This window comes from Monodon monoceros, unplaced genomic scaffold (genome assembly GCF_005190385.1).
Source record: "Monodon monoceros isolate NGI ecotype Baffin Bay Population unplaced genomic scaffold, NGI_Narwhal_1 Super_Scaffold_15, whole genome shotgun sequence".
Taxonomy (NCBI): domain Eukaryota; kingdom Metazoa; phylum Chordata; class Mammalia; order Artiodactyla; family Monodontidae; genus Monodon; species Monodon monoceros.
In genome coordinates this window covers 66,859,976-66,885,743 of record NW_021703771.1, presented here as the reverse complement: position 1 = coordinate 66,885,743, position 25,768 = coordinate 66,859,976, and positions in this window count along the sequence as shown.

Here is a 25,768-nt window from a genome sequence, read left to right as displayed (position 1 = left end):
ATAGTTCCCTGTGCTATACAGTAAATCCTTGTTGCTTATCTATTTTATATATGGTAGTGTGTATCTGCTAATCCCATACTCCCAATTTACCCCTCCCCCCCTCCCCTTTGGTAACCATAAGTTTGTTTTCTATGTCTGTGAGTCTGTTTCTGTTTTGTAAATAAGTCTTTACTTTGAGTCAGTTAGGAAATCATTGATGGGTTTTGACTAGAGGAGTGACATGACTAATGTGACTTCTGTTTTAAAAGGAACTGCTCTGTTGAGTGTAGACTGTAGGATGCAGGATAAACACAAGGAGACACATTAGAAAGCTGTTTCAGGAATCCAAGTGAGAAATGATGGCAGCTCAGATCAGGGTAACAGCAGTGGAAATGACGGGAAGTAGTCGAAGGAAGGAAGGAAGGAAGGAAGAGAGAAGTGAAGGAGGGAGGGAGAGAGGGGGAAAAGGAGAGGAGAGAAAAGAGGGAGAAAGAAAGAAAGATGCATGACATCCATCAGTGGCTTCCTACTGGCCTTGGGAGAGACTCACGCCTCTCATTACTTGCTTGCTGCCTCTCCAACTCTCTCCTCCCTCCCCTTCACCCACCACGGCTAACTCTTTCATCTGTTCTTACTCCTAAGGACCCTTTTCAGGTCTCAGCATAAATGCCAAGTCTCTGAACCCAGCCCTCTACTCCCACCAGACTGGGCCAAGTGCCCCTGACATCTGCTTCCACAATCCCCTTATTTCTCTTATCATTACAAGTGTGATACGTTGCTATATTTGGATTCAGACAGGTTGTGTTGCTCATCCACATACACCCAGAGCCTAGCATTTTGTGAAGCATTCAACCAAAATTTATTAAGACTGTTAGTAGTAAATGACAAAAAGGACACTACAGCTTTATTCCATCTATAGAGTGTTTGCTTTGTAACAGGGATGAAAGCTTTGACTTAAGAGCTGAGGTTGTCATTGGTGCTGGGGAAGAAAACTGCAAATGCGATTGGAGAGAAAACTCTGAACTGCTCAAAATGTTGGGAGCAGACAAGGAAGTGGCAATTCCCTGGGTCCTGCTTCCTTTAAAATGTGAGCTGAAGATGGAGGGTGTGTTGTGTCTGACGGGGGTGTAAGTCCTGCACGTTCCTTGGCCACTCCCCTCTCCTCCTTCTCCTCCTTTCTGCCTTAGCATTTCACAAAGAAGGAAGCTTTCTAGCTTACTTGAATTCATGTAAATTTATTTGGAACTACCTCATTCTGAAAGCTGTTTCTATCTGCCTGTTTTTAATTTACTGGAAATTTCAGAGAAGAAGATGATTTATGGATGTGTCAAATAATTCATGTCTGAGGTAACTTAAATACCAGCATTATTTGTCCTGCTGAATATTTCAAATATGAAACAAAATATCTGTCTTCAGTCTTCGGAGGCTGAAGTAGGAACTATCTGGGAATATGCGGCATCTTCCACAACATTTTCATTGCTCCATGTACTCATGAAATGACCACCCAATATTGCAACCTTTCTCTTTCCTTCCTCTTTTCATCCATTTCTTTATATACAGATTCATGGACAAGCAAATTGCTTAGCCAGTTAATCAGGAAAGATTGGAAAAACAGGATTAAGGAAGGCTGGGTAGAGAGCCGTGTCTGGATTTATGAGAGTGGAAAGGTAGATCCTTGCATTCCATGTTAATGGTCACCAGAGAGCATCCACTACAAAAGAATATCTACCACTAAACCACCAAGTACACAGGACAGAATAACTTGGCCAGATTGGCCAGTCTCTGTCACCAGATGCCAGTGCACAAACAATGGTGCATGAACGGAGTAGCCCTGGTGGCAGCGATGAAGGGGTCCAATAAATATGCCTTATAACTTGAGACCAATCAGCCACCTGGTGGAAAGTCCTGCCGTGCCACCACCACGGAGCTTGGAATCTCATTGCTAAGTGAAGCTTGTACCGCAATAGTTCTTCCTGCAAAGATCCTCTGCTATTGGCTGAACACCGCTTGTTCCCGATCCCCTCTAGTGGATGCGTCTCTGTGCTGTTTTTCAGCTCTTTTGCCCTCTTTCCTCACGCTGAGTTTTCATGGAAAAAACAGCTAGGAGAAGGAAAGTAGAGAAAAGGGAATATACGGAAGGAAATGCCTCAGGAATTGATGGTTGCATGATTATAAGTTTGTATTTCATTGTATAATTTGTAGGTTAGTCTATAACATTTATAGACACACTGTTTAATTCAAAAAATATTTATTAAGCACCTACTATGGCTTAGCCTACTTTTTATTAAGCATGTGCTAGGGTTGGGCAATGGTTATATAGAGATAAATAAGATAATGTCCTTGTTTTCACAAGAACTTACCTTCTTAAAATATGTGACCTATAAGCAGGTAAGTTAAGGGTTATAGGTGCTAAGAAAAAACTCTGCTTAGGTAGAGTAACTAAATAACTTAAGGGGGGCACTAACTTGGGATAAGCTGACTTACATGGAATATCGGGACAACAGCATAAAACAGAATGGTCCAAGAAAAACCAGGACACAGTTTCACATTATGAATAAGATAAGGCACACAAAGGGAAGAGCAGCCAGCTTCACAGGCTGATATCAGGAATGACTTCATTAAAGATATTTTTGAGCTGAATCATAAAAGATGGGTGGGTATTGCAGTAGACACTGAGAAAACTCATTTCAAACCATGAAAAGCACCCAGGTGTGGAAGAGAAAAGAACAAATAACAAGTGATTCAGTCTGGCTGGAGTGGAGGTTCTGAAGAGAAGAGGTAGAGACTGAGACTGGAGAGTTAGGAGAGTACAGACCATGGAGACAGGAGCTTGTATGTTATACTGGGGAGTCTGGAGTTCTCCAGCGGGGATAGGGAGCCACTGCAGAGCTTTAAGTAGGTGAAGAACATGATTGCATTCGAATTTTAAAAAATTAACTCTGGCAGTAATGCATGAGATGGATTGAAGGGGCTGGAACATAAGGCTATAAGCATATTTCAAGCTTAAGGATCAAGTTTGGGAGGATTTTGGGATCAGTGATCATACAAAGGTGGTTTGCTGGATATCTACTATGTTCCAGACTTTTACTGGGTATTGGGCCATTTAATTCTACAGCCACTGTTGGAGGCGAGAATTACTCTGATGGGTTGAATTGTGTCCCCTCAAGATTCATATGCTGAAGCCTAATTCTCAGTGCCTCAGAATATGGCCTTTTTGGCAACGTGGTCATGGCAAACATAATTAGTTAAGATGAGGCCATACAGGAGTAGGCCGTGATCCAATGTGACTGATGTCCTTATAAAAAGGGGAAATTTGGACACGTACAGAAACAGAGAGAACACCATGTGAAGAAGATGGCAGAGATCAGAGTGATGCAGCTGCAGCCAAGGAACACAAATGAGTGGCAGAAAACCACCAGAAGTTAGCAAGGAGGCACGGAATAGACTCTCCCTCACAGCCCTCAGAAGGAACCGATTCTGCCAACACCTTGATCTTGTACTTCTAGCTTCCAGAACTGTGAGTCTATAAATTTCTGTTGTCTAAGCACCAAGCCTGTGGTAGTTCATTATGGCAGCCCTAGCAAACTAATACAATTACTTTTTCCATCTTACAGATGAGGAAATTGAAGTTCAGAGAGTCCAAGTAACATGCTCATCAGACGGTAAGCAGAGCCAGGATATGAACTAGCATCTGTCCTATCCATAGTCAGTGTTCTTCCCACCAACCGCACATCATTAATTCTTCAATGTTGCACCGTTGTTTAACATACATACACCACAGTGAAGTCATTGCTTCATGCAATGCTGTCTGTAGAGCTCAAATGGGAACTCTGGACTCTGGATTCTGTTTCCCTACAGAGCAGCTGCAGTGTTACTAGAATGTCATCATTTCTCCTTAGTATAGAAAATGATTCTGGATTTCTTGGTGGAGTAGGGCGGCGGGGTGGGGGTGGGTGGGGGACTTTTGTAACACGAGAGATTTTATTCTAGACAAAGAAGTAAAGAAAATCTCTTATTTTGGTTGATGTGTTAGCAACAGAATATATATGAGCTGTAAAGACAAGCAGATGTGGCTACAAAAGCCAGGTTGGCATCAGAATATTTCATCTAATGTTCCAAGACAACAGCCTTTCTGTTTAGAAATCTGAAAATGGTCAGAAATTCTGCAACCCTTTTATCCAGACGAAAGGTTGCAAATTGAAAGCCAGGGACTTTGCAGATGAGTCTTTCTTGGTCTTCAGTATAGTGTAAACATAATACATTACACTGTTGCTTGGACTTGCTTTCTAACATATTTGACGACTTTGAAAAATCATGCCCTTAAGATAAGAATTGAGTTCTACACTTTGCCATAGTCCTCACCATTCCACAATATTTACACTGGCCCTGCAGCACTCATTTAAGATCTGTAAACATTTCAGTTTTTGACCCCTTGTCTAGGTATTTAATAGTTTTTTTTATGATGTTCTGAATTTCATGATTTGATAGCTCTAGTGTTTAATATCCAAACGACCCAAATGCAAAGCCCTTTTCATTTTCTTTCTTTTTGTTTCTTTTTAAAACAAAAGAAGGAAGACAGTCAAAGCTTCAGTCTATATTATATTTATACTCAAAGGAGCTAATAATATCCTAACCTAAGGACATATCTGGGAGAAAAGATTAATTTTGTTATTTAAGTAGAGTGCAAATTTTACCTAGCAAAAGCTTTTTAAAAATGTATCCTCAGAGAACACTTACTTCTCTGCTCGAATAGTGCTATATGCCATTCAGACTGAAGGACATAGATGTGAGGGTAATATTTAATTCATTCCTCTCATTTCCATGTCTTTGGGGCTTTTGTGCTAACACTTAGCTGTAATGACAACAAAGACTAACTTTGAAATTTCCAAAGGTTTTCTTTTTTTCCCCCTCTTTCCTCAAAAACATCCCTCTTCCTTTTGCACATTTACAAAATAAATCTGAAGCTAGAACTTCAAACTTCCTTTAGCAAGAGCCCCGTTTCTTCACTAATAACAGGGTTTGCTTCAACTAAGCCCCAGAGCTTGCCAGCTCTCCACCCTCATTGGATTCCAGGGAGGAGAGAGGGAGATGAAGCAAACTGGTGATTGATGAGATCTTGTGGGGATGGCAGAAAATAGTTCCAATTTTAATTTATTAGGCTTATATTGACAAAGACACCATAGCTCTTTCTTTTTAATTAATTAATTTAATTTATTTATTTTTGGCTGCACTGGATCTTCATTGCTGCACGCGGGCTTTCTCTAGTTGTGGCGAGAGGGTTTACTCTTTGTTGTGGTGCGCAGGCTTCTCGTTGCGGTGGCTTCTCTTGTTGCGGAGCATGGGCTTTAGGCGCGCGGGCTTCAGTAGTTGTGGCACACTGGCTCTAGAGCGCAGGCTCAGTAGTTGTGGTGCATGGACTTAGTTGCCTCATGGCATGTGGGATCTTCCTGGACCAGGGCTCAAACCCGTGTCCCTTGAACTGGCAGGCGGATTCTTAACCACTGCGCCACCAGGGAAGCCCGAAACCATAAGCTCTTAAAAGCTTACTTCATTCACATATATTTTGGCCAGCGAAAAGTTTCACCATTGCCAAGTAAAAGTGCTTCCTTTATTTCTCTCACTTCTGCTGACATATAGATTTTTTTGGAAAGACTTAATTAGAATCAGAAAGCAGCGGATCCAGCCAGAACTGGTGATGGAGACAAGGTGTTTGGTAGCTGGATCTTGCTAGTTTTTTGCTATTTTCCTGGTTTTGCTACAGACGGGAGTTGAGGAGGTACAGTCCTTTGACACAAGAGAGCGCCTCTTGCCCTGGAGTCTATTCACTACTGGGGAGAAGGAAAATGAGGGCTGTGTGTACTATTCCTACCAATATGGATGCTGCTGACCTTGGAGGTTGCAAAAGAATAAATGCTGTTTTATGATTCTTGGAATAGCTGCCGCAGTGAAAAAAAGACTTGAATTCTTGATGAATTCTTTAGAAAAATGATATTTTCAGTCTGCTCAGCTCTGTACTTAAAACCGGAAATGAAAGAGTTAAAGAAGCTGAGAAAATAAAGACCTTCTCTAATCACGAGTTTGGGGGAAGAAGTGGGTGGATCCATTTGAAGCTTGCCAAATCTTGCCTTTCTGTTTACTTCCCTCTTGTGCAATCATTCTTCACGATGCTCTTGTTGATGTTAACATTTAATGAGGGCCAAAAATATGCTAAGCCCTCAGTGGTACATAGAACGAGCAAAGCCGTTTCTTTGAAGTTCACATCAAGACACAAAGCGGGTAGAGAAAGAAAAGTTGAAGACAGGAGCCGTAACTGTAGAATTATAAAATGAATTCCACCAGCTGTTCTCAAAACAACACAAAATACTGCCACCTCCCAATAAAAAACAAAACGCAACCCACAATGAGACACATCAATTGATAGTCAGACTATATATACTAGAATATGTGAAAAAATATATTTTCAGGGAATATATGTTCACGAATTTATTCCTTTACTCCCCTCATTTGAAAAATCTTTATTGCGTTATTACAAAGCCCTGGTTTTGCATGGGATAAAAACGTGTTTCCATAATATTCCTGACCTAAAGGAATTTCTGATCTGGTAAGAAAGATAAAGACAAAATATGCACGTGGTATCTGTTGATTAGATAACACCACACTCTTATTAATAGGAAGTCAATGACTCTTCCCACCCGAGTATCATCTATTTCTCTCCATCCCCAAACCTTAGTCTGGATCCCAACATGTCCTTCCTGGTCTCCTAATTTCAGTCTTGCTCTTCTCTTGTCCATTCTTTATTCAGTAGTTGGAGGGCTTTTCTTATCTGGAGAAGGCCTGGAGCGTATGTAAAGATTTGCACTCCAGAAGGGAACTGGGAATGTTCTCAGAAGAAGAAATTCCCATGTGAGGGAAGCAAGTGAAAGAATAATAGTTCCTTTGAGTAAATGAAACACGTTCCTGTGCCTGGGTGTTGGGTTCTGCAAAGAAGGAGGTGGTGAGAGATGAGGAGGGACATGCAAGGCAGGGTCTTGCAGGTTACGTGAAGGAGCTTGTGCTTTCTATCATAGGAGAGTAATCGAAGGCGTGGAAGTGTTTGCAGAAATGCAGAGCATCCCTTCACATTTCCTGCTTTCCACACCTCTCCACCGTTTTGTGCCCATTGGATGTTTTACTCTTCCTTGAGAGCATTCTATTATGATTCCTTTCCATATCTGCAAATGACAATCAGATTTCAGCATCCAGTATTATGGCAGATTGAGTTAACACAGATAGATATCTTTCCTTTTAGATATACTTGTCTGCAGTGGATAAAATACTTAAAACACAATAAAATACTATAAAATTTACCCATAGGGAAAGGAAACTCTCAAGGGCTAGGAGGTAAAATGGGATTTTCAAGTCAAAGCAGTGAGTGTCTAAGTCAATGCTAGGGGGTATCTAACCCAAATAAAAGCTCTTAAGTGCTAAACACTGAAATTTTGATATCCTCACAGGGAATCCCAAGCCAGGACCATATTATTATAGCTTGCTAGACTCTCATAACAGCACCACAACTGTACAGGTTAAAGCAACAGAAATTTATTCTGTCACAGTTCTGGAGGCCAGAAGTCTGAGATCAAGGAGTTGACAGCCTTCTAGAGGCTCTGAGGGAAAGTCTGCTCCATGCCTTTCACCTGGCTTCTGGTGGCGGCTGGCAATCCTTGGTTTTCCTTGGCTTGTATATCACTCCAATCCCCGTCTCCATTGTTAGATGGCCTTCTCCCTGTGTTTCTGTATCAAAATTTCCCTCTCCTTTCTCTTATAAAGATTCAAGTCATTGGATACTATATATTGGATCCAATACGACCTCATCTTAATTGGAGTACATCTGCAAAGTTCCTATTTCTAATTGAGGTCACATTCACAGGTATTAGGAGCTATGACTTGAACATATCGTTTGGGGAACACAATTCAATTCACTACAAGGACATTAATATAAAATTTGGTCCCAGGGTAGTGAAATACTGATAGTGCCACATCAATGCAAACATCTCCTCCAATCAAGTCACGTAGGACTCCAACACACACACACACATACACATCTGAAGATTAGCTCACAGTAAAAAAAAATTACAGCACATACAAGGACATGATCTACCAATGTTCTACAATAAAGAAGTATCAGGTAAAACTCTAAGGGACAAAAATTTGAAATAATAAAAATATCCAAAGGATTTGCAATTATGAGAAGAATCCACTATAAAATAGTTACTGAAGTGTTTAAGACATAAAAGAAAAAACAGAAAATAAAACGAAAGATGAGAGGAAGAATAATGTGGACTTGGAAAAGAGAACATAGATCCTCTAGAAATATAAAATATAGTTATTAAAGTTACAAACTTAATAAATTGGCTAAGCAATAGATTAGACGTAGCCAAAGGAAAAAATCAGCACATTGGAAGATGAATCTGGAGCAAGTGTTCAGAAAGAAGCACAAACTGATGAAGACATTAAATGTATATATATACATATACATGTAAAAGACTGAGTAAGGGGCAAGGAAGACTGAAAAAGAAAATCCAATATGTATTCAAAATAACTCCAGAGGAAAAAGAAAATTAATGTGAATGAGGCAACATTTTAAAAGACAATGGCTGATAATTTTCCAAAATTAAGAAAAGTCATGATACTCAGATTGACCCCTGAGCGCTCCAGATCCTCAATAGACTGCAGAATACCAAAGACAAAGAAGAAATATTTAAAAACAAACAAACAAACAAAAAACCTATAAAGGAACAGCAATTAGATTGGCAACAAAATTTCTCATAAGTAAAAGTAAAGGCCAGAAGAAAATAAAACAATACCTTTAAAATACTAGGAACAATAACAGTCCACTAGAATTATACACCAGGGGACCTATCATTCAAGAAGGAGTCTAAGAGAAACCTAAACTGAAAAAAGGGTAAGAGAATGAGTCACTAGTAATATAAAAGCCATGATTTAGGAAGTAAAATGAAACCCAGAGGAAAAAGAGTAGAAATACAAAGCAATAGAAATTATAAAAAGTAAAACCACTAGCAATCCCATCTAATGAACACAGTATAAAAACCATGAATGAAACATTAGCACATCAAATCTAACAGTGTACCTTAAAAATACAGACAAGGTGCGGGGAAAGAGATGAATCGGCAGAGCACAGAGGCTTTTTAGGTCAGTGAAACTATTCTCTACGATACTATAGCAATGGATACAGGTCATACATTTGTCCAAACCCATAAGATGTACAACACCAAGAGTGAACCATAATGTAACCTATGGATTTGGAGCGATAATGATGTGGCATTGAAGGTTCATCGATTGTAACAAATGTACCACTCTGGTTGGGGATGTTGATAATGGGGGAGGTTATGCATGTGTGGGGGAAATAGGTACATGCCTCTCAATTTTGCTGTAAATCTAAAACTGCTCTAAAAATTAAAGTCTAAAAAAATACATGTGACAAGGAAGGGTTTATCTCAGAAATATAAGGATGTATTAATATTAGAAAATGTAATAAAATCACAAATGTGTAGGAAACACATTTTAAAATGGAAAAGGGGGTAAAACAAAGTGCATAATATCTCAGTTGATCTAAAAAACGTATTAGATGAAATCCAACATCCAGATGTTACTCAAGATACACACACACACATACACATACACACACTTAGCTAACTATGAATAAGAAGGGAACCCTTTAAACAGGTAAAGAATATCTACCTAACACTTACAACAAATAACATAATCTATTTATTAAACGTTAAAGACATTTCTGCAAAGTCCCAAATAACACAAGGATGCCAATTTACAAACATGATTTTTTAACTTTTTACTTTGAACTAATTTTAAACTTACAGAAAAGTTGAAAAAAAACTAGAGAAAGTCTTTTTATATCAGTCACCCAGCATCCCCTCATATTAATATTTTATATTATCATAGTACAGTTATCAAACCAGGAAATTAACATTGGTACAATATAATCAACTAAAGACCTTATTCAAATTTTGCTCGTTTGCCACTGATGTCATTTTCCTGGTCTAGTTTTCTATAAAAGATTCTAGTGATGTTTACCACTGATGTCCTTTTCCTGGTCTAGTTTCCTATAAAAGATTCTACATTATGTTTGCTTGTTTAGACCTAACTGTCTCCAGTGATTTGTAATAGTTCACCAGCGTTTCCTTGTCTTTCGTGACCTTGACACATTTGCAAGTGTTGGTCAGTTATTTTGTTGAGGGTCTCTTGGTTTGTATTTGTTTGATGTTTTCTTATGATTGGGCTGGGGTTATGCAATTTGGTAAGTCTAACACTGAAATAAGGTTGTATTCTTCTCAGTGCATCATACCATGGGACTCCAGTACCTCCATATGTACAAGGTGTAACAAGTTGTCAGAACAGCAAGACACTACAAGCCAGAAACTTACTGGTTTAAGAATTGGAATGAATAAAGCAAATTGTCTTTTTTTTTTTTTTTCACAGATAATGCTTGTCTACATAGAAAAGCCAAGACAATATACAGACCAACTATTAAAACCAATTACATAGTTTAGCAAGTTTGCTGGATAAAAGATCAAAATATAAACTACCTTAATATTTTTATTCACATGCATTAATCAATCTGAAAATGTAATAATAATAGAATAAAGCATAACATAAAAATATCCAAGGTACCTAGAAGGAAATATAACAAAGATATACAAGATTTATGGAGAAATTTATTAAACATTTATAAAACATGAAAGAATAACAAAACGCACATGAGATACACTTCATTCATGGACTGGAAAAATAAATAGTCAAAATAAAACAATTCTCCCTAAACTGATGTATAAATTCAATGTAATTTGAACCAAATTCTCAGCATAGCTTTTCTTGGAATTAGACAACTGATTCTAAAAAATTATAAGAAAATAAACCATCAAGAAGAACCAATACAATTTGATGTAAGATTTTTTTATAAAGCTTTAGTAAATAATACTGTGCTTTTGATGCAAGGATAAATAAATAGATCAACTGAAAAAAATGGAGCAGAAACAAACACATATTTTGGGTACCTGGTATATGAAAGAGATGGCATTAAAAACCAACGAGGAGGGGCTTCCCTGGTGGCGCAGTGGTTGAGGGTCCGCCTGCCGATGCAGGGGACACGGGTTCGTGCCCCAGTCCCGGAAGATCCCATGTGCCGCGGAGCGGCTGGGCCCGTGAGCCGTGGCCGCTGAGCCTGCGCGTGCGGAGCCTGTGCTCCGCAACTAGAGAGGCCGCAGCAGTGAGAGGCCCGTGTGCTGCAAAAACAAACAAACAAACAAACAAAAAACAATGAGGAAAGGATGGATTACTCAAAATGGTTTTTTTGATAACTCGTTATTCTTATTAACTGCCATGTCACACCATATGGATTAAAGGTCTAAATCAAAATATCAACGCCCTTAAAAGTCTAAAGGTCTAAAGTTAAAAAATCAAAATTGCAGAAGTTCAGAAAACAACAGAGGAGACTATCTTAGTGGCATAAATTAGGACAACTTAAAGCCTAAATAAATAAATAAGCCATACAGTAAAAATTACATACAATTGACTACTCTAAAATTCAAAACTTCCACACAGTAAAATACACATAAAGTAAGTGAAAGGACAGGTAAACAGAACATCACAAATTCGTATAATGGGCAAAGAATTAGTATCCAGGACATTGCATAACCTAGATTATAAAATGCACATTTTTCACACTTTGATATCTCTAAATTTGGATATATCTTACTATTGAGAAAGCAATTGGCAATATCTGATCAAGTTAAGAATGCTCATACCCTCTGACCCAGCAATTCTGCTCCCAGATATATACCTTAAACCAGTGTTTTTCAAACCTTAGATCCTAACTCATTGTTGAATCACAGAAATAATTTAGTATGTCATTCTCAGAATTTAAAAAGGAATAGAATAGAATAAAGTAGAAATACAGCAGAACGTACCTCGATTTTGTTTCAGTTAAATGCATGTATATATGTTTATGCGTGTTTGCACCTGGGCCTGTGGATGACGATACATAATGTAGTCAGACTGTGGGTCCTTGTCAAAATGAGGATGAAAAACACTGCCCCTAGTGAAATTCTGACAGACATGAACAAGGAGGCATATACAAGAATGTTCACTGGAGAACTATACTTAATAGAAAAAACTTTGAAATGTGTAAATATTCATCAATAGTAGAAAAAATAGATTATTATAGACTCATAACAAAATAACATTCAACTGCAGAATATATTGAACTAAGTCTACAAGGATCAACTTGGATAAATGTCAAAATCATAATTTGAATGGAAGATGTAACGTCCAAGAGGGCTTATAGAATCTGATACTATTTTGAAATATTTTTAAAAATCAAAATCATACATTTTATAAATACAGGACCACCAGGTAACGAGACTAGTAGTTACCTTTGGGAAAGGATGGAGAGAGAGAGAGAGGGAAGGAGAGAGGGAGAAGGAAAATTAAACTGTTGGTTGACAGCTCTTTAATTCTGTTGGTAACATTTTCTTTTTTACCAATACAAGATCTCCAGAAAACTTGGCAAAATGTTGACTTTTATTTCTACTTAGTGTTATATTAATTGCTGTACTTTTTGACTATTTGCTTTGTTTTATAGTAAAAAAAAATAATTTCTTGAGAGCAAGACAAAATAACACATGTATCATGTCCCATATTCTCAGCATCCAGGGCATGTTTGGGATACAGTGTGCTTAATTCATTGGTTAGTCAACCAATGGACTTTGGAATATTTAATGCCATTAAAGAACATTCTAGTACCATATCTTATGTATGAAAGAACCTGGTAGAGTCCTCAGGCTTGCAGGGAGAGGGTGGGCAGCATTGGCAGGTGATGACAGCCTTGTGGCCAGTGGCTCCATTCATTCCAAAGTACTCCACAGGGAAGCAGTAGGAGACTTCAGACATCCCAGACAATGTATTTGTGATGAAGCTGACAGTATGGAGAAAAATATCATTATCCTTCCTTCTTTAAGAACTCGAGGTCAGAACCAGGAAAGGATGTTTGGTTGCCGGATGCCTTTCATCAGTGTCAAGAATTCCCAGGAGGAGATCTTTCTCCCAAGAGACTGGGGGAAGGAGGAAAATCTTAGGGCAGCAGGGGACCACCCAGTGTGTCTTAGACTGCCATCGAGTTGGAGATTCAGAGAAAGGGTGGGGGGGTGGGAAGAGAGAGGCAAAGAGGGTCTCTGGCTCCGGGGAGTGGCTGAATTCCTGCTCTGACCCTGTGTGGTTCTATAAATTCCACTGCAGCTCTCCTGGTGGGGAGTAGAGGCAGCTGTTTGTACTCAGGACACTTCCCCTTCCAGGCTGCAGCTGTGATGGATTCTGTTGCTCTCAGGGAGAGGACAGAAATAGGTTGGTGAAGGCGTACAATTCCCTGGTTTAGAGAGAGAGAGAGAGTTGACAGCGAGAGGAAAGATGGTCCACACCCATTCTTGCCTGTCTGAGATGCTGCTTTGGAGAATATGCAGTTCCAAGCCCTTTGAGGTTGATTAGAAGTGAAAGTCCACTTAGTAGCTGATCACCGTGCTAAGGAATCGATTTGCCCCAAATTAATTTTTAGTGCTTGTTACAGACTGACCGTTGCTACCAATTAGGGGAGGTAGGGGGCAGAGGGAAATAGGTATAATTTTTAAATCTCCCTGACTTGTCCTCTTTTAAGAGAGAAATCTGATTTATTTGGACAAAGAAGAGGGATTTTCTGTTCTTCTTTCCGTAGCGGTGGACTTGTCGGGGTGCAGGGAGAGAGAGGGTCTGTTCTTATTTGGAGAGTGAATGCACTGGCAGACCAGAACAAAACGCAGGCTGGACAGAGCAAGTCCAGGACTGAAAAAGGATGCACCAGAGGAGAAAGGAGTTAAGGAAAAGGAATAGAGAACTAGAGAATGAAATAATACCTAAAAGTTATTTGGAGTTTACTATAGGTCAATCACTGTTCATAACATCTTACATACATTGTTTTATTTAACCCTCTAACAACCGTCAGATATAAGTATAGTAGAATTATTACAAATGAATAAAGTGAAGTACAGAAAGTTAAGTAACTTACCTGTGGGAGTCAATTAAGTCAGCTCACCACTATAGCTGTCCCTCAGTATCCGCGGCAGATTGGTTCCAGGACCGCCCTGGATACCAACATCCACGGATGCTCGAGTCCCTTATACAAAATGGCGTAGTATTTGCATATAACCTATGCACATCCTCTTGAACACTTTAAATCATTTCTAGATTACTTATAATATCTAGTACAAGGTAAATGCTATGTGAATAGTTGCCTGTGCATGGCAAACTCAAGTTTTGCTTTTTGGAACTCTCTAAAAATTTTTCCCAAATACTTTCAATCCTCATTTGGTTGAATCCATGGATGTAAAACCTAGGGGTATGGAAGGCCTGTACAACAGTTCCCCTGCTTCTGAGCACCTGATAGGATCTCACATTCCTGCTTCCTGAAGGCAGATATGACCATTGACTCGCTTTGTCCTATAAAATATGAGTGGAGGTGACACGTGCCACTCTGGACAGAGATTTAGGAAATGGTGCTTCCTCTGTCCTTGTTCCCTTCCCCTTACCATGACAAATCAGAGACACTCTAGATGGAGGCATTGCCATCAGCCTGGGTCACAGAGTGAAGAGACATGACCGAGTTGTGCATTGATCAGAAAGCCCAGCCTAGAAGCTTCAGCTGTTTAAACAACTGTGTAAGCAGCTAATTGAATGAATTCAATTCTTTCTTACTCAAAATACCTGCAGGGGCTTCTGTTTCCTTCTCTGACTGATACACTTAAAAATCCTGCAGAATCTGATACAGTGAGCCACTCCCTTCTTGACCCTCTCCCCTTCGTTTCCATGGCACTATTCTTTTTTGAGTTTTCTTACTCCTTCCCAGTGCCCTTTACAGGTTTAGCACCTTCTGTCCATCCATAAATGTTGGTGTATTTCAGATTTGATTCTTAGCAATCTTCTCTTATTGCACAGTTTGCCTGTAAATTTATATCCACATGTTTATTTATCATCTGTATCTATGCCTGCCAATACATGGATGGCTATCTTCAGATCAGACCTCTCTTCTGAGCTCCAGATCTGTATTTCCAGCTGACTCCCAGAAATCTCTGTCTCAGCATTAAAATTCAAAACAAAATCCATCCTCCTCAATAACACCAAACCTGCTCCTCCTCTGGTGTTTCACATCACAACAAATGGCATCACAAATCAGTTCATGACTTCTAAGAGAAACCAGTCTTCTTCAACTATTCCTTTCACCAACCCTCATATGTCACCTCCCATCCATCAACAGTGTTTCTCTTTCTGTTACCTTTTCATTTGTTTAGAAAATATTTATGAAACACCTAAATGTGTTAGGAATATCATGTTAGACAATGGTGAACAAGATGTGGTCCCTGCCCTCAAAGAGCTTAGCTTAGTTCACACTGTCACCATGCCTCCCCAGCCTATTACAATAGCCTCCTTAACTGGTACATCTCTCCCATCTACCAGTGACCTTTCATTATTGAAAAATGAGCTTAGAATATGTCTCCTGTGCTCAGAGAGGTCTGGGTCTGAATACCTGCCCTTAAACTGGTTAGTTGTGTACCCTGTGGAAATTAACTAAAAAAATTTTTGTGTGACTGTCCTTTTATGTGACCTAGACATCAGGTAGCTCAATAAATATTAGTTAATATTAGTAAAATGAAAATTTGACCAGATGACTAGCAAGCTTATATTTCCTTTGTGAATCTTTACTGTGGATAAGATAAAGTCCAACCTCTTTGGCACAGGGTACTAGAACCTTAATGACCCAAGAGAGGATGAATTTGCTTTTATTTTCCTCCTTCCTCACACTCCCGCCATGTGTTCCCACCATACCGAATGACTTGTACTGAATGTACCTGTTACAGTCCTTCTGGCCTCTGTGCCCTTGCACATTTTGTTCTTTCTGCCTAGAATGCTCTTTTCTTGGTCATCGTGGACTCCTGATCATCTTTCAATTCATCCAGCAACATTTACTGGCCATTTATAATTTTCCAGACACTGCATTAGGCATTCAGGACTCAATATTTTATAAGGCATTGTAGCTGTTCAGGAGATCCTTACAGTTTAATGAGAGAAGCAGCCAGTAAGCAGGTCATTACAATATCAAGTGATGGGAGCCCTGATGGGCAGAGGAGGACAGAGGAAAGTTGTTTACCTTGTATTCGGAGGGTCCTAGAAGATTTCTGGGTTAAGGAGATGCCTGAGCTAAGTTTTAAAAGAGGAGATGGAGGAGAGGGAGAGAGTATAGTCCGTGCTTTTGAGGAATTTTGCTGTATAGGGGGACAGAGAAATAGGATACAAACTCTTGGAGGAAACTGGGTTGAGAGGTTATTTTTTTTAAGATAGGAAATACAAAAACATGTTTGTATACTGATGTAAATGACCCAACTGACCCAATATAGAGAAGCAGTAATTGATGGCAAAATGAGAAGGGAATAATTGAACCACTTTGCTGTACACCTGAAACTAACACAACATTGTAAGTCAACTATATTTCAATTCTTTAAAAACGAGAGTGGAGAGTTGCTAAAGTGCTAGCTTGGAGAAGACAAAAGAAGACAGGATCCAATGTGCAAGTAGAGTGCTTGGCCAGAGATTGGAGCATGGGGGAGGGGCGGGCTCATCTTCAGTAACCTCATGTCTGCCTTCTCCTCTGGTGTACTCCTTTTCATCTTTCTAGAAGTCCTTATTACCATTTTCCCAGCAGGGATAGGATTTTAACCATACCTCTGTATGCAGAAGGCTCTCAAAAATTTATCCGTGGAATGAATAATGAATGACAAATGACCTAGATAACTGTACCAGCATGTGCAAACCTAAAACACAAAACTTGCTGTCCAAAGGAAAGAATAATTGAATTACAAATTATCCTTTGGAACACACTTATTCCTATGTTGAAAAGTGCCTTTAAATTTCGTTATTGCCAACAATTTGACTTTTAAGTGGACTTAAATAATTTTGTAACTTTTTTGCGAATTCTGTTTACACAATTGTCCACTTCAAAAAATAATTTCGTGTTATGCAGAGAAGCCCTCAAGTTTTGATATTTTGAATATTTGCCATGAACTAAAGAAAATATTTCTTAAAGTAGAAAGATTTAATTATGTAATCGTTCATCACAGAAATGTTAATGATAATAAAAGAATTGGAAAAAAGTAATCTGTAAGAGGAAATTACATTAAAATATTTATTAAATTCGATACATCCACGAAATTAATGAGAAAAAGAATAGGCATATTTAATGACACAAAACCTATTTATGACATATATTTAAGCGAAATAAAGAGTTTACAAAGCATATGTTCAATATTTCTTTTAGAAAAATATATAAATTTAGACATTGAAAAAATTCCTGGAAGGATATATACCAAAGTATCACATAATTTCCCCTACATGTTTGAATCAGGGGTGGGATTTTTTCTTTTCTTGCTTTTCTAAATTTTCTAGTTTTTTGGGTGATGAAAATATAGTATTTCTGATTTTTAAATGTTATTTTTAATCAAGAAAAATGCATATTCATTCTGCATAGTCCATCAACTCCTTCAGTCAACATTATACCTACATGGCCCATAGTTCTCCATCACTAACATCCTTAATAGACCACATTTTCCTGTTCCTTTTCCTTTCACAGGCAAAAAGCAGTTAACTCCCGTGTTAAGTCTCTTCTGAAGCAAAAGGCTGTCCACACAGTGTTAGCATTCATCTGGGAGGAGTGTAATGGTGTGGCAAACATTTTCTATTTTCCATTCCAGACCAGGAAATTTACAGGTGGTCTGGGTATGTCAGGAGTAAATATTCATGATCAGTGGGTATCTTGACTATCCTGAAAAATGCTCTGTGGAAGTGTGACTGTTTCTTCAGGTGGTAAATTATTATTCATTTATCATCTCAGAATATTTCATTTTCTCCAATGCAAGTGTGAGGTTTAAAAAATAGCCTTTGGTTTTTTTCAATTGAGGGAAGGGAAGCTTCATTGAAACTGGTGAATGCACTGTGCCTTTAATACAGAATCTATAGCATCTTCAAAAAGGCATTGAAGAAATATTACAAAACAGGTGTTAGTGTTTCCGAGCTTGGCTGGTTATAGGTAAAAGTAACATTTTCAATTTTATGTACTTAATGCCCTCCATCTTAGCCATCCTTAATTTCCACTGTAATCTTCTCCAAAATTAACTTCCAATAGAACACAAGCTTGCTCTCCAAATATAGCCTTCACCAGCACTAAAATAGCAAGCTTTTTTTTTTTCTTTCTTTCTATTTCTTCTTGGTCACAATCAGAGAAGAGAGAATTCAGTAAAATTCTTCCCTTTGAGGAGCATGGTAGCATAATTTGAATCCTTTTGGGAAAATAACAACCCACTCTAGATATGTAGAAGACAGGCGTTTGAACTGTTAATATTTTATGTGGCCAGTGTGTTCCTTCAGCCCTAGAATGGATTTTGACGATGCAGCTGTGTGGACTTCTCCATAAGTCAGGTGATGGGAAGCAGGCAGGCTGTCAGTTCATCTCACGCTGTACATTTTCATTGGTACTGGGGCCGAGAAGAATGCTGATATGTGTGGAATAAAGAAATTTCAAAATAGAACATGAGAATGGAAAGGATCTTCACATTCATGGTGGGGGGGGAGTGCAGAATTATAAATATATGGGAAATAAGTGTCAGAGAGAAAAAAATGGAATAGAACAAGATTACTAGATTAATTAGATATAGGATGCCCAGCTAACTGAGAAAATAATCAGTCCTAGTCAAAGGAAAAGAGGTATAAACTAGAGATTTACAGTGCTTTTTCCACATAAAAAATTAAGAGCAGAGCACAGGAGAGGTATGAGACTAGATGCATAATAAACGTTCTGATATGACACCTCTTTTCACCCTTCAAAGGGAGAGTTTTGAAGTGAGCAGGGAGCACATGCAAAGGGAAATGTAGTTTATTGGAGAGAACAAGGCTTTGGAGAGGAAAAGATTTGAGAGTTGCTTTCCAGCTGTGTCTCATGGGGCAAGAACCCTTACCCCTCCACCTTGTCTTTGCTTTCTCGTGCTTAGAATGAGCAAGCTAACCTCTACCTCCTTGGAGTTTTATTACCTCTGAAAGTAGATGGTATAATGCCTGATATGTGATTGATGCTAAACAAATAGTACCTATAATTATTTCAGAGAAGGTTCAAACCTTTAAATATAGCTTCCCAAGAAATGTTTGGTTACTCTGGCTTTGGGGTATGAATAACATAGTGATGCCCCAACACGTTTGTCCAATGTAGCCGATGTTCTTCACTCTTTACGAGTAAACCAATGTAATGCACCAGTTAATTGATAATATGTTTTTTCACCAAGAATCATGATTCAGTGTTAAAAGTTGTAAATATATTGTAGATATGTTTTGCTTTTGTTATATAAATTTAGGAACTAGGGCTTTCCTGGTGGCGCAGTGGTTGAGAGTCCGCCCGCCGATGCAGGGGACACGGGTTCGTGCCCCGGTCCGGGAGGATCCCACATGCCGCGGAGCGGCTGGGCCCGTGAGCCATGGCCGCTGAGCCTGTGCGTCCGGAGCCTGTGCTCCGCAACGGGAGAGGCCAGAACAGTGAGAGGCCCGCGTACCGCAAAAAAAAAAAGATTTCATAACTAAAATTTACTTCAGACCACTTGAAGTCTCCCTTGTTTAGATTACTTGTTTTTAAATTTTAGTGATGAAAAGAATCAGCTTATTACAGATTCTCTACGCCTATTTCCAGATATTCTGATTCAGTGAGTCTTGGAGTCAATATACATCACAGGAGTCAGTATACATGACAAGCAGCGCCAAGCCATTCTGATATAAGTAGTCCATAGACTGCCTGAGAAACCTGCTATAGATTTACTAAGCTTGATATAATGGCCTCCTTTAATCAAAGATCTAGTAAGTATTTTCTTCCTTCAGTTTCTAGAACACATCCTGTTCCCATTTTCACTTTTTCTTAAAAATGGCACTCATTTCTGGGCCAAATCTAGGCCAGGCTGTGAAAGAGAAAAATATTCCTTGTGCACAACTCTTTCTAAATGCTCGACGCTAGTGGTCTTCTAAGTGGTGTGTGTACCCTAGAAGCTACACGAAGTGACTTACTGGGGTGTGGGGAAAAATTAGAATTTCTATTTGCTTTATCTTAAAAGAAAAATTAAACGTCACCAATTTGAATGAATTGGGACAATAGTGTATATGCAGTGTTTCTAAGTAAGTGAACTTACACATAGAGGCACACACACTCAAACACTTTTCACTGATAGAAATGAGTAGTGAAGAGACTGAGTACCAGCTGCTGTAATCAATAAAGTTCCCATTTCCCTAAATCTTTCAGCATTTATTATTGCCTTGTATCATTGCTTACATTCAATGTATTTATGTCTTATTTTCCCAATTAGAATGTAAACTGGAAGACAGGAACGGGTTATTCAACCCTCTCCCCACACCCAGCACTCAACCCCAAGTTTCCAATTAGTGGGCATTTAATAGCTGTTTGGAGATGAACAAATTTGTCTTATGTCTTTGTCTATTAGTTCTTCAATTTCAAGGTGATTGGCAGTACCACTGACTGTCCTTTCTCACCTCTTTGTTTTCACACGTTCTGTCATCCAGAACTGCTCTTTACTCACATTCCCTTCTGATGAACATATATGTCTTCTCTGTGGCTCAGCTCCAATATTATCTCTTCTCTGCTGGTTTTCCTACTTCCCCAGCTTCAGTTAGCCCCACTTCCTTCCTGACTTTCCAGAGTAACTGATACATGGCTCTTTCATAGTAACTGCTATGCTGTGTGCAAGCCTGAACTCTCTCTGGATTCCAAGTTTACACTCAATGCCTGTTCTTGAATGATTGGTTGAATAATGAATGAAGGAACCAAAAAACTGCCTTTATGCTTTGGGGATTTTTTTAAAAATCTTAGAAATACGTTAAAAGTCTACAAGAGTAGATAGCATCATCTAATCACCCTAAAGGGATTTTTCACAACAGCTTTTCATTTCAATGTGTGAATAGAGAATTGTTGTGCTAGAGCTAAAAAATTTTAGGCAATGCTTTAGCTCAGTTTCCTTTCAAATGTAGCAATTTATAAACAATTACGAATGAGAAATGCTCTGAAGAATGCACAAGCACCCGAGTGCTGATGGGTTAATATGATAATTTCAGGAAGTAAATAGATGAAGGCAACTATAAATAAAAGAATAAGAAATAACCTTAATTAAAGTGCACCTTATTGGGATAGACATTTTAAATGCGTCTCTCTCCACGTTTTGTTTATCTAAATGAACATTTGAACCTAGTGTTTGGAAATTTTCTATGAATTGTTCCGATTATTTTTAAACCTCATATTTCCTAGCAGCTGAGAGCGACTCCATCACATTAAGTGCACATTTCCAGAATGATTTCTGAGATGTTTTGTAATATGCTCTGGTTGCTATTCTGTATTCTATGCCTAAAACTCTAAAGAGATTACCAGAACTCTGGGGCCCAGGACGCGATTAAAAGGCCTTCTTTTATTCTGAAAAAGAGGGACAAAATGTTCTGATCTCTAAAGTTAGTGAATATTTACACCTATCAATGGGAAAATACTTTATTCGTTTGTTTATTTATTTATTTACTTATTTATGGCAAATCCAGTGACTGAGGTAAGTAATGGGGTTGTAAAAAGTAACTGCTATTCATCATTATTTGTCTGTAATGGAATTGGCACTGAGTAAGAAAATGACTGTCTCATTTCCATGGCCAAATGTCCATTTACTATTGCATAGGATAATGAAAAGTAGGTCTAGGCCACTTATCTGACTCAGGAACATTTAGAAGGGCAAAAATTGCATGTAAATACAAATTTGGTAACATCGACAACTTTGATGTCTTGTCTGGTGCTTTAAACATCAGGCATCTAACCCTAAATCTCGCTTCGGTAACATATTACCCACCCTCCTTCCATGTTAGAAATTAAAATGACAACAAAGTGTACGGGAAGAAGAAATAGGAAGTCACAACTGTTTTTTTGATGCTGGAAATTCAGAAGTTAATAAAACAGAAGTATCCCTTCCCCCAAAGAACTTCTTGTCTGGGGAGACAAGAAATGAAGAAGTAAACACATAAATAAACAAAATCATTTTCAAACAATGAGAAATGTCATGACAGAAAGTGGATGATATGAGAGAAGAGACCTTTTGGGCATGGAGTGGAGGAAGGTGGGTCCTACTTTGATATTATGGTCAGTTTATACCAATTTGAGAGGACATTCAACCAGAGACTTGGAAGGTTCCTCCCTATGAGGAACCAAGCAGGGAGAATTCAATTATCAAAGCTCTGTGGTAGGAAGGAGCTAGCGTATCTGAAACAGAATGAGCAACGGATTGCGTACAGTAGGAAAAATAAGCCAGCTAATGTGGTGTCATTATATATATATGTCACATCACTATACGTAATGCCATATTTCTGCCAATAGTGCATAACCTGAATTTAATCATGAGGAAAGAAAAGATAAACCCAAATTCTGCAAAAACAACTGATGTGTAATCTTTAAAAATGTCAGTAGTGAAAAAGCAGTGAAAGATGAAGGAACTGTTCCAGATTAAAAGAGACAAAAAGAAAAAAAAAGAAAGAAAGAAAAACACAATCAACTGCAATGTTCAATCCTGAGACTGGATACTGGATTGAAAGACATGTGGTTGCTATAAAGAGCATGACTGAGAAATTGGCAAATTTTAAATAGGAAATATTAAATATTATGGTATCAAAGTGCACATTTGATCATTGCACATGATCTTAGAGAATATCCTATTTCTTAGGAAACTCACGCTAAAGTACTTAGAGATACATAAGCATGAGAGAAAGAAAATGTGGCAAAATATTAATGATTAATACATTTGGGTAAAGTTAAGTGGGAGTTTATTGAACTATTATAGTTCTTCTCTACGTCTGGAATTAGCTGAAAATTAAAGGTTAAGAAATATCACTCTGGCTGCTGTGTGAATTCTTTTTAAGGAGACAACAGAAGCAGTGAGGCCAGTTAGGAGGTCTCTGAAGCCCTCCATGTGAAAGATAGTAGTGGCTTCAGGTAGGAAAATGATAACACATTTATCTTTATCAGATTTTAGGGAGAAATTTCACAATTAAGTATGATGGTAGCTTGAGGTTTTTAGTAGTCATTGCTTATTAGATTCAGGAAATTCCCTTCTATTTCTAGTTTATTGAGTCTCAGGAATAGATACTGGACTTTGTCAAATGCTTTTTCCTTCATCTTTTGAGATAACATGTTTGTTTGTTTTTTTTAGTTTATTAAAGTGGTGATTTTCATTGACTGATCTTTAAATGTGAAGCCATCCTTGCATTCCTCAGATAAACCACACTTGATGTCCACTCTCACCGCTAGAACAAGAAGTGGGTTTTGCAAGATAGTAGAATATGAGCTCAATTTACAAAATCAGTTGTATTTTTACATATATGCAATGAACAATCAGAAATTGAAATTAAAAAACACTATTTACAATAGCATTAAATTATGATCTACTTAGTGGATAAATCTAACAAAAGATGTGTAAGACCTCTACACTAAAAACTACAAAATGTTCCTGAGATAAATTAAAAAATATTTAGATAAATGTAGAGCTATACCTTGTTTATGTCTTAGAAGACTCAATATTGTTAAGAAGCTAATTCTCTCAAAATTGATCTATAAGGGCTTCCCTGGTGGCTCAGTGGTTGAGAGTCCGCCTGCTGATGCAGGGGACACGGGTTCGTGCCCCGGTCCGGGAAGATCCCACATGCCGTGGAGCAGTTAGGCCTGTGAGCCACAACTATTGAGGCTGCGCGTCCGGAGCCTGTGCTCCGCAACGGGAGAGGCCACAACAGTGAGAGGCCCGGGTACCGCAAAAAAAAAAAAAAAAAAAATTGATCTACAGATTCCAAACAATCCCAGTTAAAATTCCAGGATGCTATTCTGTAAAGACTGACAATCTGATTGTAAAAATCATATGCAAGTGCATAGAACCAAGAATAGATAAAACAAATTTGAAAAAGAGGAACAAATTTGTATGACTTGCACTGCTATTTCAAGGTTTATCATAAAGTGACAGTAATCAACACAGTGTGGTATCAAAACAAAAATAGGTAAACAGATAAAGGGAGCAGAATAGAGAATCCAGAAATAGATCACACATTTATGGACAACTGACATCTGACAAAAGAACAAAGGTAATTCCGTGGAGAAAGAATAGTCTTTTCAACAAATGGTGCTGGAATAAGTGGAGATCCATATGCACCTCTCCTCCAAAATGAACTTTGAGCTATGTATCACACCGTATATGAAAATTAGGTCAAAGTGAATTGTAGAACGAAATGTGAGACCTAAAATGATAAAATTTACTGAAGAAAACATGGGTAAAAATTATTGTGACCTTGAGTTGGGCAAAGATTTCTTAGATTCCACACTAGAAGTCCTAAACCTAAAAGAAAAAAATGGTAAGTGGACTTCATCAAAATTAAAACCTTTAGCTCTTCAAAAGAGGCTGTTAATAGACTGAAAAGATAGACTAGAGAAAATATTTAGAAGATATATATGATAAATAACTTGTGTCCAGCATATATAAAATCCTCAAAACCCAATAATAATAATAAAAAAAAAACCCTTGGGCTTCCCTGGTGGTGCAATGGTTGAGAATCTGCCTGCAAATGCAGGGGACACGGGTTCGAGTCCTGGTCTGGGAGGATCCCACATGCCGTGGAGCAACTAGGCCCGTGAGCCACAACTACTGAGCCTGCGCGTCTGGAGCCTGTGCTCCGCAATAAGAGAGGCCGCGATAGTGAGAGTGGCCCCCGCTTGCCACAACTAGAGAAAGCCCTTGCACAGAAATGAAGACCCAACACAGCAAAAATAAATAAATTAACTAATAAACTCCTACCCCCAACATCTTCTTTAAAACAAAAACAAAAACTTAATTCTTAAAAAATGATCAAAATATTTGACTAGACATTTCATCAAAGAAGGCATAGAGGTGGCAAACAAACATATGAAAAAATGCTCATCATCTTTAGTCATTAGGGAAATGCAAATTAAAATCATAATTGCAAACTTATTAGAACGGCTAAAATTAAGAAGACTGACCATACCAAGCACTGGCAAGGATATGGAAGAATGGGCACTCTCATTCACTTCTGGTGGGAATATAAAATGGTATACCTTTTTGGAAAATTTTATCAGTTTCCAAAAAAGATAAAGATGCACCTTTTATGATCCAGCCATTCCCCTCATATTATTTATGTGAAAAGAGAGCGTTTGCCCATACAAAGGGTTATACACAAATGTCAGAGCACTTATGATCTCCCCAAACTAGAAATAATTCAAATTTCCATCTACAATGAATGGATAAACAAATTATGGTTTATCCATAAGATAGAAAACTACTTGGTAATAAAAAGGAATGAACTATTGACACATGCAGTGATATTGATGAATCACAAAATAATTATGCTGAGTGAAAGAAGAATACATACTGTCATTTATATAAAATTCTAGAAAATGCAAACTAATCTCTAGTGACAGAAAGTAAGTCAGTGGGTGCTTGGGCATGGGGTCATGGATGGGATGGGACAGACTACAAAGGATGAGAGGAAACTTTGGAGGTGATGATTTCACAGTTGTATACATGTGTCGAAACTTTAAAATTGTACCTATTTTTGTACAAAATTGTACAAAAAT